The sequence below is a fragment of the Larus michahellis genome, chromosome 1 (assembly GCF_964199755.1).
Source record: "Larus michahellis chromosome 1, bLarMic1.1, whole genome shotgun sequence".
Classification (NCBI taxonomy): Eukaryota; Metazoa; Chordata; class Aves; order Charadriiformes; family Laridae; genus Larus; species Larus michahellis.
The window spans coordinates 172,251,831-172,266,082 of NC_133896.1; the positions used below are offsets into that span (position 1 = coordinate 172,251,831).

The 14,252-nt window shown below is 35.7% G+C and overlaps 1 long non-coding RNA gene across 1 annotated transcript; it reads right to left on the reverse strand.

Moving 5' to 3' along the window:
• Window positions 1-372: 372 nt before the first annotated feature.
• On the reverse strand, window positions 373-9,652 carry LOC141733203 (uncharacterized). The gene is made up of 3 exons (XR_012584241.1): window positions 9,530-9,652; window positions 5,653-5,728; window positions 373-2,331 (listed from the first exon to the last, which is right to left on the reverse strand). It is a non-coding gene; the product is annotated as an uncharacterized LOC141733203 (long non-coding RNA).
• Between the last annotated feature and the right edge of the window lie 4,600 nt (window positions 9,653-14,252).

Sequence of the window (14,252 nt, forward strand, 5' to 3'; positions counted from 1 at the left end):
AGAGTTCTGGAACAACTTGTTTAGTTTTTGACACTTGGTGGGCAGAAAGGAAACATTTTCAAGATTATACGTCCACAAAGTAAGAGTGAATGGGGAAGTGCCATTTTATGGATTTCTCAAGGTAGGTTTCAAATCTGAAAAACAGGGTTTTCTAATTTGAGAGTTCTTATAACTCATATTTAAATTTAATTTAACACGAATAACTTTTGTTAATGAATGTAAAGAACAGACACTCAGTTTAAAGCTAGGCTACTTTCTATTAGGCTTTTTTGTTTTATTTTCATCTTTCAGATCAAGACAATTTGTTACATAAATTTAAAAAAAAATATATCATCAAATATCCTAGCATGTAATCAATACTTTTGATGAATTCATTTGATTATCATACATTTGTGGCATGTAACTAACTATACGACATATAATTTTGCAAGCAATGAAGATAGTCTTTTGAGACCAAGTAACAATATATAGTAATCAGATTTAACTTTCTTCCGTTTTACAGGACTGCATTTATTCATAGCTTCATCAGTTCTTTAATATTTCTGATACATTTACCACTATCTAAAAATTTCTCCTAGCAGTCAATTGTGCTTCTCTTCAAGCACAGATATAAATGAAGATTCTGTTATCTGTATAGCAGGTTTACAAGGCTATGTAGATGTTCCCTTTGTTATGAGCACCAGAGAGAACTTCATGGTCCTTGGGTCAGATTACATGTTCTTTCTCATGTCAGTATAGTACTTACATACAGTAACAAAACCAGATAGAATTATAGTTTTTAAAATAGAGTCTTAATGTTTCTTTTTCTTTCTGATACATTGGTGGGTAGTATGGAGGGTAAAGGACTGCAAACCTGAATGATTCAGAGTTGTCGTCACAGGATGAAATAATACTATGTTAAGAACACCAGAGTAAGCTACAAACAGCCTTGGTGTTTATAAAGTTCAATGCCACACAACAATACCTATATGGCAGAGTGACAGACTATTTATCCTTCTGACAGTGTTTGTTCTCAGTTAGCTCAGCTAACAGCATGAGGCCATATTTCAGTGTGGACATACCAGAGTTCTGAGTTCTCTGGTTTCTCTGGTAAGAAAAAGTTTCTCTGATGAGTTCAGTAAAGCCTGGGGTCTGTAGAGTGACCTCCTAGAGGCTCCTCAGCTCCTAGGTGCTAGGGTGTGTGAGGAAAAAGCTGTTCAGACAAACTTAATTGTTCCAATCTCCAAAGAAAAAAGTGAATCAGATTAAAAGTGTATATTCTACATACTGTTTCTGAGAGTGCAATAGTGGATAATGAACTAAGTCCCTTTGAAGAGTATCTGTCCTACTGGCTTATACTGCTTTTTTTTTTTTTTCCCCTTGTCATTTTGGGAAATTTGACAAGGCTAAAGGAGATAAATTCTCACAGGATTCTGTTTTTGGACTGATGACAAAAGCAACTGAAGAATGCAGGGCTTTACTACAAAAGAAATGGACACTGTAGAAAAGGTTAATTCAATCTTAATTATGCTACATATATGAAAAAAAGCTAGTGCATCCCCTTTAGAGTTGGAACTCTAAACATTTACCTACTGAATGTGAGTTATTGTTTTTTTAGATATTTACAAGTGCAACAAATCATACAGTTACTTTAAAATAGAATGCTCACAAATTATATAACTGTGCCAAACAATTTTTTGGTGTTTTTTTTTTTTAACTTTTGTGAATCAATGGCTTAAACAATGGAACAATACAGACAATTCAAAATATAATTTTGAAGCTCTTTAAAATGCTTAAGTCACATTCAACAAGCATACTCTGCAATTCAGACATAAATGGTGTTTATATCTTTTGTTATATTCATACTGTGATGTAGTCTAAAGGAATAGTTAGGACAATTCTAAAGAAGTACAATTCAGACTTGATATGGTTGAACAATTGTCATTTTTCTTTACAACTAGGTAATCTGCAATCCTATGTTTTGAAATTTGTGAGTGGGTGAAAGCATGTTTCTGAAATCCTCATTATAGAGTACATGTCTTCTCAGTCTTCATTAGATGTCTTAGCTTTAACTACCAGAGGACAGCTACCATAGTACTATGGCTTAATGTTGAAGTATCTGTTTTTTTCAGAAGAATACCCTCTAATGGTTCAGGTTAGATTTATTAGACAATGACACTAAGACAGATAGACTTCAGTTAAGACACTGGCAAAAATTAATTCTGACTTATCCATATCTTGTTCTTGTCTTTCTTGTTCTCACAATTTTCCATAAATCTTTGTTTAAATAGATCCCAGTTACTCTTCTTAAGCTCTCTTCAGTGTTTCCATGTCAGCAGAGCTGGTGAACAACTGAAAAGATTATGAAAATTAGTAGAATGTGACTAATATTAGAAGAAGAAAGGTTTACAGAGTGGAGGGTAGTAAGTTTATGAGAGGAGTAGTACGTGAAGGCTGGAACACCACTGAACAAAGTGGAACCCAGTTCGTGGTAAATAATGCTTTTTTCCTCTTTTTATTCATGCAAATTTATTTTCTGCCATTTAAGGCAGAACAGAAAGCCTTTAAACATGTTATATAAAACCAAATTATTTCATTACTTTAACGTGATGGGTTTTATGTAACGTAAAATAGCAGATAGTAAGGTATAGGACCAGAGACAAAGGACATTTCCAATTACTTATCAAGAAGTGAAAAATGAACAAATCTGCGTATTTTTTATATCATAAACAACTACAAAGCAATTTCTAGACTGAATAGGATAGAATGCGATTAAAATTGCTTCTTAAGGGAACATATTAAGTGCCTGTTTTTCAGAATTAATTACCTGTAATTCATGGGCACAGATAACAGCTGTGCTGGCCTCTGTACACCAGTGCAGTTATATTTCCAACAGAATATTTTCATGTTATATGATTTATGTAAGAATTTAAGGTTAGTCAAAAGCATCAGAAATGCAATTTATGCATTACTACTCATAAGACTCGCCAAAGCATTAAAACCAGCACATTTATTTTTGCAAATTTTGTTGTCATTATGTATCATACCTCTTCTAACATCATGTCCCTGGACTAACATTACTTTGTTATAAAGTAACTGAGAGGATAAAATCCATCTGTAGAAATTATTATAAAAGTAGCTATAATATATATATTTGTAAAAACATTTCTATATTTGAGTTTTATTCACAAAGAAAAGATAAAGAGTTCATTTAAACAATGTTTTCATCTCTTTAGTCCGTTTATATATTCTGACAAAGCAGCAAAGGATTCTCTTATGTATAAATCTGAATCTTTTTATATTTGTTACAATTTTCCTATTATCACTATATGTAACAGGTTGAGTCTTTCACAGATCTTGCCAGAATGTAAAACATTCTGTCGTTGCACCTCAGATCATCTCGTTATTCTGGATACTCACTGTATACTATGTGATACAGCAAACTTAACAAACTAGTAGAAAATACTTACTGGTTTTTTTTTTCCTTTCTCAGGAATTGAAGTCTAGCCAAACTTTTTGACTATCGCTTATGCTCATTTCACTGAAATTGAAACTAACACATTCTTGAAATATTTCAAAAAAAGTCAAATTTTATATGCACAGGGTTTTATGAATGGTTTCCATAAATAATCAAAGTGGTGTGGCATTGTTGTTCTTGCAAATGCAATCTCCTCAAACTCTACGATTTTTAATAAGCTATTGCTCTAGCATGCTATATTTAGTCTTAGTGTCTTCTGTGTTGCAAGCAGGAACTTATAGCACAGTTTTCTGCTAACACTGAAGAAGTGTAAAATGTTGAGTGCAAAATATTAAGCAACGTAATGTGTCTTTAACTTTTCTGACTATATGGAAAACCTTACTTATAAAGGTACTATATGACATTCCTAATAAATAAATAAAACAGTCAGTGAAAACTAAGTTCAAAATATAAAAAAAAATAAAAATAATAAAATCAAAGAAAGACTCTTTAAGCCATTCTTTATTAGAAAAATAATCAGCTATGATAAGTAGCAAACAAAAAACCCCAAACCTTTCCCTTATCTCTCACCGGCCTTCCTGCTGAAAACCTGTATAATCTTGTAAACAAGTAGATTCGTCTCATTCAGATTCAACCATCTATACTAGGGGTTCTTTACAAAATACAGTATATAGAAGTTATTTAAAAGCATATTGTTTTCTGCTAAAGTTGAATTAAACTTCTTTGTTGTTAGTTTGTGTTCAGTTCGTTGGAATTGAAACTACAATTCCCTGGGACATCTCCTAGGGAGAGAAATATGATATTCTTCACCCTTGCTCAGTGACCCACAGTCTTTAGTTGCTTGATTTATACTAAGAAATAAAGGGGAATATAAAGTCCAATTTTCAAAAGATTCTGCTTCAGTAACTGTATGCATGTGCTTATGTGTAAGTTCTGTGTGTTTTGAACAGATGTAAGCATAAACAAAAGCATAGATATTTTACTTATTAGAAACAACCCTGACATACTTGATGCACAGCTCTTACCTATTCATCAACTTTAGACGGAGAATCTCCCTTAGTTCTCATCAAAATCCTTCAGCCTTTCCCTGTCAAGCTACTTCTTCCAGAACCTGCCATAGCCCTTCACTCAAAGCTTGTCAATGCTTTTCAAAATGTCTGTTCTAATATCAGTCTTAGAACAAAGGGAAATGTTTCTAAAAATAGCATATTTTCCCTTTTTTATCCAAGAACTGATTTATTTAAGGACCCTATATTGCCTTAATAATGGTCTATGAAATAGTTACCACTGTACCTTTTGAAAGAATCATCTTGAAACACCAAAAGTTTTCCAGGCTTCAAGGGAATACGTAGATTTATTTTTATTTTTTTTAGATATTTATTTTAATGTGTCTTACTGGGAACTTTATAAGTAATGTCTTAGTGGAAAGTGATAGGGAAGCTTTCAAGCTATTATTTGAGAAGAGATTAGAAGCACTGGGCTTGGTTAGCCTGGTGACATAAAGGCATAAAAGGGATAACGTTGCTATCTATAAATTCAGCAAAGGCCACAGACTATGTAAAGTAAAGGGTAATATTGGTACAGGAACAAATGGCTATAATGAGTATGTTATGCCTGAAATTGTAGAATACCTAGTAATTCCATCCAGTCACTATGGGTGCTCAGCTTTTACAATGAGTAATGGAGGGGGAAAATAAGGATTAGCAAAGCAAAGTTTAAAATAAGTTTTGGTTGTTTTTTTTTTTTAAGGATTACTGAGTGATTCCTGCAATAAAAGAAGCTATTGTTATATCTATGTATTGCATGGACAATAAATATGTTGCATGTATTGCAAGACATAAATAGATTGGAAATATATATTGACTATAGGTCTGTATAATTTTGATTATCTGGTCACATAGCTACAATTATGAACCTGAATAAAGTCAACCAAGGGATTTGCTATGGAGTCAGCTGAAGGCCTAGGAATAACAGGTTGTGCTACCTCTACTGTATGGAAAGAATTCCCTTTTTAGGAATTCTTTAAGAAAAGGTGTTCAGCTTGCCTCTAGGTCAGCATGAACTTGCACAGTAATGCTGTGGCTAAAAGAATTAATCTAGTGTTCAGCTGGCTTCATCTGATAAAATGAATCCCACTCAAACTATAGGCCTGAGTGAGAGGAAAGCGTTGTTACTAGCAGAGTGTCTCAGATTACCTGAAGAAGACTATGACTTCATACAAGGAAGTGGAATGGGAGAGAGACTAAGGCTGCCCAAAAGAAGTGACTTGACCTGGAAATAAATGCAGATTTATTAGGGAGAAAAGTAAGGAGTGTGCTAAGAAGATAATAAAAGTTATCTAGTCTATGACAGTGTAAACATAAAATGTTGGGAATAGTAAGAATGTTAAGACAACTCCAGGGACACAGTTTAGTGAAAAATAAAAATAAAAATAAAAAAAAAAAATAGCCTAAACCCACAGCTAATAATAATGAAACATCATGTAAAAACACTTGAGAAAATAACTGGTTGAACAACACACAGTGTAATAGACTGTTACATTATTGGGAGAGTATATCCATGTCCAGAATCTGATTATTTTTTTCCTAAAATGTATAAATATCTAGAAGTTCCTAGCTATCTGTTTTCTGTGACCATTTTTCAAGATTCACACAAAATTCATATTGGCTCTTCATTCTGTTCTTTCAGCTCATACCATTGCTACTGAAGGCTCAGTTCTAGGCGTCCTTGGGGTTAGGCTGGGTGCTCACTTCATGTAGTTATGGTTCTGACATGAATCCAAGCTAGTGAAAATGTAGATGGTAAAAATAAAATCTCAAGTATAAGAGCAGAGGCCTTAGATAGTAAAATGTAAATGTTACTTGTGTAAGACAGGCATCTCAAGAAGTGTGATTCAGATACCTTAACACAGGCATCTAGTTTCATTTTAGTGATAACCTTTAATATAACTTCCAGTTCAATGTGGATGCCTCAAATGTCTTGCGTGTCTGAGAAGCATGCACTCAACTGCTGAAGCAAGCTAACACTAGTTTGGTACAGAATCCAAATGAGGTGAAGGCCTGAGCCGTAGCTGGGCCAAGAATTCTTCTAGTTCCAATCTGTTCTCTGAAAACTCAAAAAGGATCAGAGTGACACAGTGAGCATTGATGCATATGAGCTTGGATCACTGATCTTGTGATTAATATGTGAATAGCAGGTTGCTTTTTCAAGACTCATTTATCAAGTAACAATGAAAGGTGTGGGTGCAAGGAGTCTCATGCATACCTTTCCCATCTCATGTAATTTGACTACAAGACGACAACTTTAGTCCATACATATGACAGCCTAAGTGAGCTTTCTTTGAGCTCTCCCTGCTACACAGCATGTCTGCAAGGTGATAATCTCCCCTTGAGCTGGGACACCTCTCAAGGTTGCTCCTTGAGGCAGGAAGAGACCTTTTACCAACGGTAGATCTTAGGTTAGCGACTGATATCACGCATAACCTTGTAGTATGGTAACTTTGACTTGTGCCTTGGTAACTTTGATTTTGTCTTTGTAACTTTGATTTTGACTTGGTCATTTTGATTTGTGCCCCAGTACTTTTAAGTCCATGTTCAAATGATTGTGCCATTCAGTAATAGAATGAAGCTTGCCTTCGAACTTTCTTAAGTTGCACTTTTACGACAGCATATTAAAACCACTTTTATTAATACCTTTCATGGTGATTCACCTATTCTTGACAATGTCTTTTTCTTGAATGACCACCTGGAAGCTAGGTTGGAATACATTAAGATGCTTAAAAGGCGATAGTATGTTTAGGCAATCAAAGCTGAGCAAAACTCAAAAAAAACTCTCGATATATCTTTCATTTAGCTGAATCATGTGTGTAATACCTGATGCAGCTGCCTACACATACATCAACAAAATGCCATTTGCAGTGCTGTAAGGGGAAAAAAAGGTAAATTGCACTTGTTTTTAAAAAGGGTAGAAAGGAGGACCCTGGGAACTACCAACCTGTCAGCATCACCTCTGTGCCTGCGAAGATCATGGAACAGATCCTCCTAGAAGCTATGCTAAGGCATATGGAGGACAGGGAGGTGTTTCAAGACAGCCAGCATGGCTTAACCAGTGGCAAGTCCTGCCTGACCAATCTAGTGGCCTTCTATGATGGAGTAACTACATAAGTGAACAAGGGAAGAGCTACAGATGCCACCTGTCTGGATTCTGTAAGGCCTTTGACACGTTTCCCCACAACATTCTTCTCTCTAAATTGGAGAGGTACAGATTTGATGGATGAACTGTTTGCTGGATGAGGAATTGGTTGGATGGTCACATCCAGAGCGTAGTGGTCAACAGCTCAATGTCCAGAGACTGGTCACAAGTGGTGTCCCTCAGGGGTCCGTACTGGGACCAGTACTGTTCAATATCATAGAATCATAGAGTCACAGAATCTTAGCATCTGTTGGGTTGGAAGGGACCTTTAAAGATCATCTAGTCCAACTACCCTGCAGTAAGCAGGGACATCTTCAACTAGATCAGGCAGCTCAGAGCTTCATCAAGCCTGGCCTTGAATGTCTCCAGGGATGGGGCCTCCACCATCTCTCTGGGCAACTTGTTCCAATGTTTCACCACCCTCATTGTAAAGACTTCATCCTAATTCCTAATCTAAACCTTACCTGTTCTAGTTTAAACCATTGGCAATATCTTCATCAATGATGTAGACAGTGGGATTGGGTGCTCCCTCAGCAAATTTGCAGATGACACCAAGCTGAGTGGTGCAGTTGAGACACATGAGGGATGTGATGCCATCCAGAGGGAGCTGGAAAAGCTCAAGAAGTGGACCCTGTGTGAACTTCATGAGGTTCAACAAGGTCAAGTGCAAGGTCCTGCACCTTGGTTAGGGCAACACTCAGTGTCAATACCGACTGGGGGATGAAGGGATTGAGAACAGTCCTGTGGAGAAGGACTTGGGGGTACTGGTTGATGAAAAGCTGGACATGAGATGGAAATGTGCTCTCACAGCCCATAAAGCCAACCATATCCTGGGCGGCATCAAAAGAAGCATGGCCAGCAGGTCAAGGGAGGTGATTCTGCCCCTCTACTCTGCTCTCATGAGACCCCTGCTTGGAGTATTGCATCCAGCTCTGGAGCCCTCAGCACAGGAAAAACGTGGATCTCTTGGAGTGGGTCCAGGGGAGGACCACAAAAATTACCAGAGAGATGGAACACCTCTCCTGTGAAGAAAAGCTGAGACAGTTGAGATTGTTCAGCCTGGAGAAGAGAAGGCTCCAGGGAGACCTGATTGCAGCCTTTCAATACTTAAAGGGGGCTTATAAGAAATATGGAGAGAGACTTTATAGCAGGGCATGTTGCGATAGGCCAAGGGGTAATGGTTTTAATCTAAAAGAGGTTAGATTTAGATTGGTTATAGGGGAGATATTTTTTACAATGAGGGTGGTGACACACTGGAACAGGTTGCCCAGAGAGGTGGTAGATGCCCCATCCCTGGAAAGATTTAAGGTCAGGTTGGATGGGGGTCCGAGCAACCGGATCTAGCTGAAGATGTCCCTGCTTATTTCAGAGGTGGGTTGGACTAGCTGACATTTAAATGTCCCTTTTAACCCAAACTATTGTACGATTCTAAGGTCATCGATCAAATTTCACCTGCAGAAAAGCTGCACCAGAAAGGCATGGGTCAGCTGTGTGATTTATTGTATATCTACCTCTAGGAATTTGAATTAAGGTCTCTATGACAATTAAGATACAAATTTATGAAAGTCTTTTTCTTAAATATGATGTCATTGAAACTCTTTGCAGGTAGAGCAAGCATTAAGTAGCATGCTCAGTCAGAACCATAGAGGCTCTACCTACAAAGTCAGCTTAATCCGCTCTTGAGCTCCAAAAACTGCATTAGTATGTCTCCAACCACACATAAAATCCTTCAGTTCAATTTTTATTGGAGATCCAAAAATTTATTTTTGACTTTTGGAAAGCACTGAGACAGCATTTATTATAATCTTTTGTGCATACCAGACAGTGTCATGAACATGTAAAAAACAACCGGGACTCATTTTCTCATCAGAAACGCCTTACCCCATTTTCATATGGAAGTCTTAGTAGATCGATGTGTGTAAAGATAATATTCTACTAGCTTCTCCTTAGCTTTACAAACTGGTAAATGCTTAACATTGTTTCCAGAGTTCTTCCTGACTTGTGCTGTTAGGTAGACAGAAATAGATACAGATTATTTAGATCTGCTCTAAATTAATTGATATATATTTCTTCCTGTTACTTAAAGTAAATCTAAAAATAAAAATATTATAAGCAAAACATTATCTCTACACTTTGATCCTAAAGTACGTACAGATCCATAACGAAAAACAGCTAATCATCCCACAATGGCAAGTACATTTTCCCATCAGGAAATCGGAATCAAGCTGCTGTAATGAACTGTCCAAAATGATTCCTGAAAGCAGTATGTGCTTTCTATTATATGTTCATCAAGGCGATTTCTGAGAAAGTGCAATAATGTCTGAAAAAAAACCCATGATGTAATGTATGCAAAAATTACAAAGAAATTTTTTTAAACCAAGAAATTAAGTCAAAAATTTTCCAGGTTTTTAAAGTATTTTACAAGAGCAATAGGATTTTTTAGAATAAAGGATTGTCTTCTCATATTTTCTAGGGGGATCATCATCACCGTATAAATTTATTATTGATTTGCATACATCAGTATCTTCAAAATCTTGCTACATTTCAGCTTGCTATAAAAACAAACCTAATTCGATAAACTAAACAATTTGATAGAAAAGTCTAAATGCAGAAAACTGCATTGAACCATGTTCATCTAATACCAGTTGAGAGCCTGTGGGGTGTCTGAGACCCCCAAGGTGGTATGAGATCACCCAGGACCTATGGAAGACTTGCGCTGGCTGCTGGCAGGCAGAATACTCTGCAGCATCTCAAACAGTGTTAGATGCCTACGTGTAGGCAACAGAATCAGAGCTCTGGTATCTAACTTAGGGGGAGATGAATTGTTCTCGAGGCAACACTAACAATGCTGATTAGATTTCCATTGACTATAGTCTAAACTCGGACACCTGGCTGACATAAAGAGATCCAGGTATAGACAGATAAATATAGTTACTTATGAGCTGAATCCCACCCTTTAGTCTCATTTCATTTGTTTATGTTCAGGCAATTGAAAAAATCCTCCTGTTTCTTTGGCTATCCTTTTCATCAATAATCTTATACTGTGTATAGAAATACTTTAGAGAATTTAATCTCTGAAATACCTGGCATGGAATAGCAAGGAACTGTTGGAGCCATAAACACTCACTTTATTATCTATGAGAAAGAGGTTTTTAAGGATACAATTGAAGAGTAGATGGATTTAGATCACCAGTTTCAATCATGATTTAATCAATTGCAATCTTGGTTTTTGATTCTTTTCCTACACAAAAGAAAAATGAGTTTCATTAATTAGTAATCATTAAGACATTCAATTAAACAAAGCTTTTACAGTAAGTTTGCTGCTTCTATTTGCTAGATTTGTAGATACTCCTTGTACCTGTTGAGAACTAGGGAATTTAATAAATATATGATAATTATATTTGCCTTTCTAAACACTGTTTATTAAAAAGCAGGAGTAACTAATAGGCTGTTTATTTGTTTGTGCAAGGCTTGCTGGGAGTGTAAATTGGAACTCAAAAAGAAATGTAGAAAAACAGCTTTTGAAAAGGTTAATTAAATGCTTTCTTTTTTTAATTCAAATTTTAAAATTCACATTGCATGCACACTTCATACTCTTTTATTTAATGATAATAATTTACAAAGTATGGCCAGTGTCATATATTTTAATACACAGAACTATTTTTGCTTTTTATCCAGTGTGAACTTGTACCACTTCGTGGCCTATTTCCCATTAACATTTACTGAAAGAAAGGCCCTCAGCTGCCACTGCTGGCTTTGAAAATAGTTCCTCAACCCTTTTCTGCAGGGAGAAAAATTTCAGTTATCTTGGTTACTAATAAAACTTGACAATTAAAACTTTTTTTTTTTTTCTTTTTCATGAAAGCTAACTTTATAAATATTGTGCAGCTGAACCCAGGGCATATCATAATTTGGAAATAGTGTACAATTTCATTCTAGTTATCTATTAGGGTATTAAGGAGAAAAAATTTGTGGATTTTGGCAGAAGTGGCAAATATATTGTCACACATATCTCAGAATATTACATCTCCTATCTGTGTGATCTGACAACTTAAAAAATCAATTCAAATCAAGACAAGCCACATATTCACATGATGCTAAGAAGAACTTACAAGCACCAAACACATACACCCCCAGATGTTTCAGAGATGTAAATTGTTCAGGTGGCCTAATTTTAATAGCTGAACTCTACAGGGGTATGTCTTTCAAAGCATATGTTTTAGGCAGTATGCCTTCATTTTTCAGTAGCTTGTTATATGAATCAGAATAAGAATCTTTGACATGACAACAACAACAAAACAAAGCAAAACAAAAACAAAACCATTAAAATAGGCCAAAATTATGACTGAGCTGGCAGTCATAATTCTATAATCCAGCAAGATCTGACACCAGAACTATTCAGGGAACACTTGGGTAACTTTAGGTCATCTTAGTCCTGTCATAAGGAGATGTTATAGGTATACAAATAGTTCACAGAACCACAGAATCATGCAGTCTGTAAGTGACCTCCAAAGGTCATGTAGTTCCACCTCCTGTGCGGAGAAGGTCTAGTTAAAGCAGATTGCTCAGGGCAGTGTGCAGTCAGGTTTCGAGTAATTCCACAAACGAACATCCCACAGCTTCTCTGGGCAACATGTTCCAGAGTTTGACCACCATCATATTAAGTACTGTTACTTTTTTCCTGAAAAGTTTCCCAGTGTGTTCCCTTTTCAGGCTCAGTAGGGAAATGATTTCTTTTTCAACAGATGAGATGTATCCAAGCACTGAAAAACAAGTTCACTGAATGTTACTGATTTACTTAATTCTCCATAACTATTCACTCTCTTCAGTCTATGCTATTAAAATCAGTATTATCTCAGGTGTACGGGGTACAATTAATTTATGGAAAAAAAGAGGATTATTTGCATTGCAAACTCCATGAGCAGTCTTCTCTTTGAAATTAAGTTGATCCCCCATAGCCTGAATCCATTAAATTTTTATATATGGCTGTCATTTTCTCCTGTCTTTTGGTGAAATATTTTGGGTTCATATCTGGATGGATGGGAGACCTGTTTCCAGAGAAGTGAGAGAACTAAATGTGTGAAAATGGTCAGCAGATGTGCCCATAGGCCTTATGACTCCTAATGGTTCTCTCCTTCATTATACAAAAAAATAAGTAAAAGAAAGAAAAGAAAGTAAAAGGGAACAAGGGATTAAGCTCTTAACCTGCTTTTTTTCCTATTTTTAGTCAACTATTTTTTTCTTTCTCTTCTTTCCATTTTCATTTCTCTTCTGATTTTAAAAAATATTTATTTATTTATTTATTATATATTTGTGTATATTTATTTATATATACCAAACCAAAATAAAACTGAACCAACCTTTTATTATAAATCTGCAATACTCTTTTTTCTCTGCCTTAATCAAACTTGAGAGTAGATGGGGAAAATGCAAGGCAAAGGTTAACATCTCTGTTAATATAGTTATAGTCATTTGAGAAAAAGAAAGTGTAACTTTTAACACTCTTCATTCTTCTCTTTTTCAGCTTACTGTGGTCTTTTCATTTGGCTTTTAACAATAAGCATGTTCAAACTCTATGGGTTCTCTGAAGATTTCTAAATGTAATATATACTCCAAATATCAATAGATACCCATAGCTCAAACTGTGTCAACTATAGTTGTAAGTGTTTTGTTCTAATCTTGCAAATCATGTTTGATTTAACAAATCTGCAGTCATTTCCTATTATTTTTCACACTCTGAATGTACTTCTATGGTGTGTTTGAATATTATCTCAGAACAGTTGAAGATCTGCAGCTTCCACAGAAAAACAACACTGGTCCTGGTGACCTAGGTGCCAAAGAAACCTGTAATAAGTCATTTCCACATTCTGAAAATGTGAATGTATTCCTGGTAGCATTATATTAATGCATACCTGATCTGCACAACTTCTGTTTTCAAAATCTGTTTAAATAAATCCTTGAACATTTCTCAGCCCTGAAAATCATCATAGATGATTGTGAACAGGGGAAAGAAAAACTTATAGACAAATAAAACTGTATAACTGTTAAAGATTGCTAAACAGGTTCCAAACACAGTTTGTCAGTGAGTTTGACTAGTAAAATAATTGGAATGTGTCTTATCAACTTTTTTCTTTCAGCACAAAAGTTTCTTTTATAGTAGTCCTTCCTCTACCTTTTATTACTTTTCTGATACCACCTTTGTTTTATAATCTCTTGTATCCTCCTTATTCCCAGGAGTAGCAATTATATTTTCCTTTCCTCCCTCTTTCATTTTTTCTTTCTGTTCTTTTTAATTATTGCTTCCCCTATATAATTTCCTTACTCAATATTACATATTATGGAGAACATGGGAAAGGCTGAGGTACTGAAGGCCTTCTTTGCCTCAGCCTAAGTACATCTTAGTAAGCAAGACTAGCCTTCAGGAATACCAGGCCCTGAAGACCAGGGGCAAAAAGTCTGGAGTAGGAAGACTTATCCTTGGCGTCAGAAGATCACTTTAGGGAACAACTTACAATCATAAAATCATAGAATTGTTTGGGTTGGAAGGGACTTTTAAGGATCATCTAGTCCAGCCCCACAGCCGTGGGGATAGCTTTCACTAGGT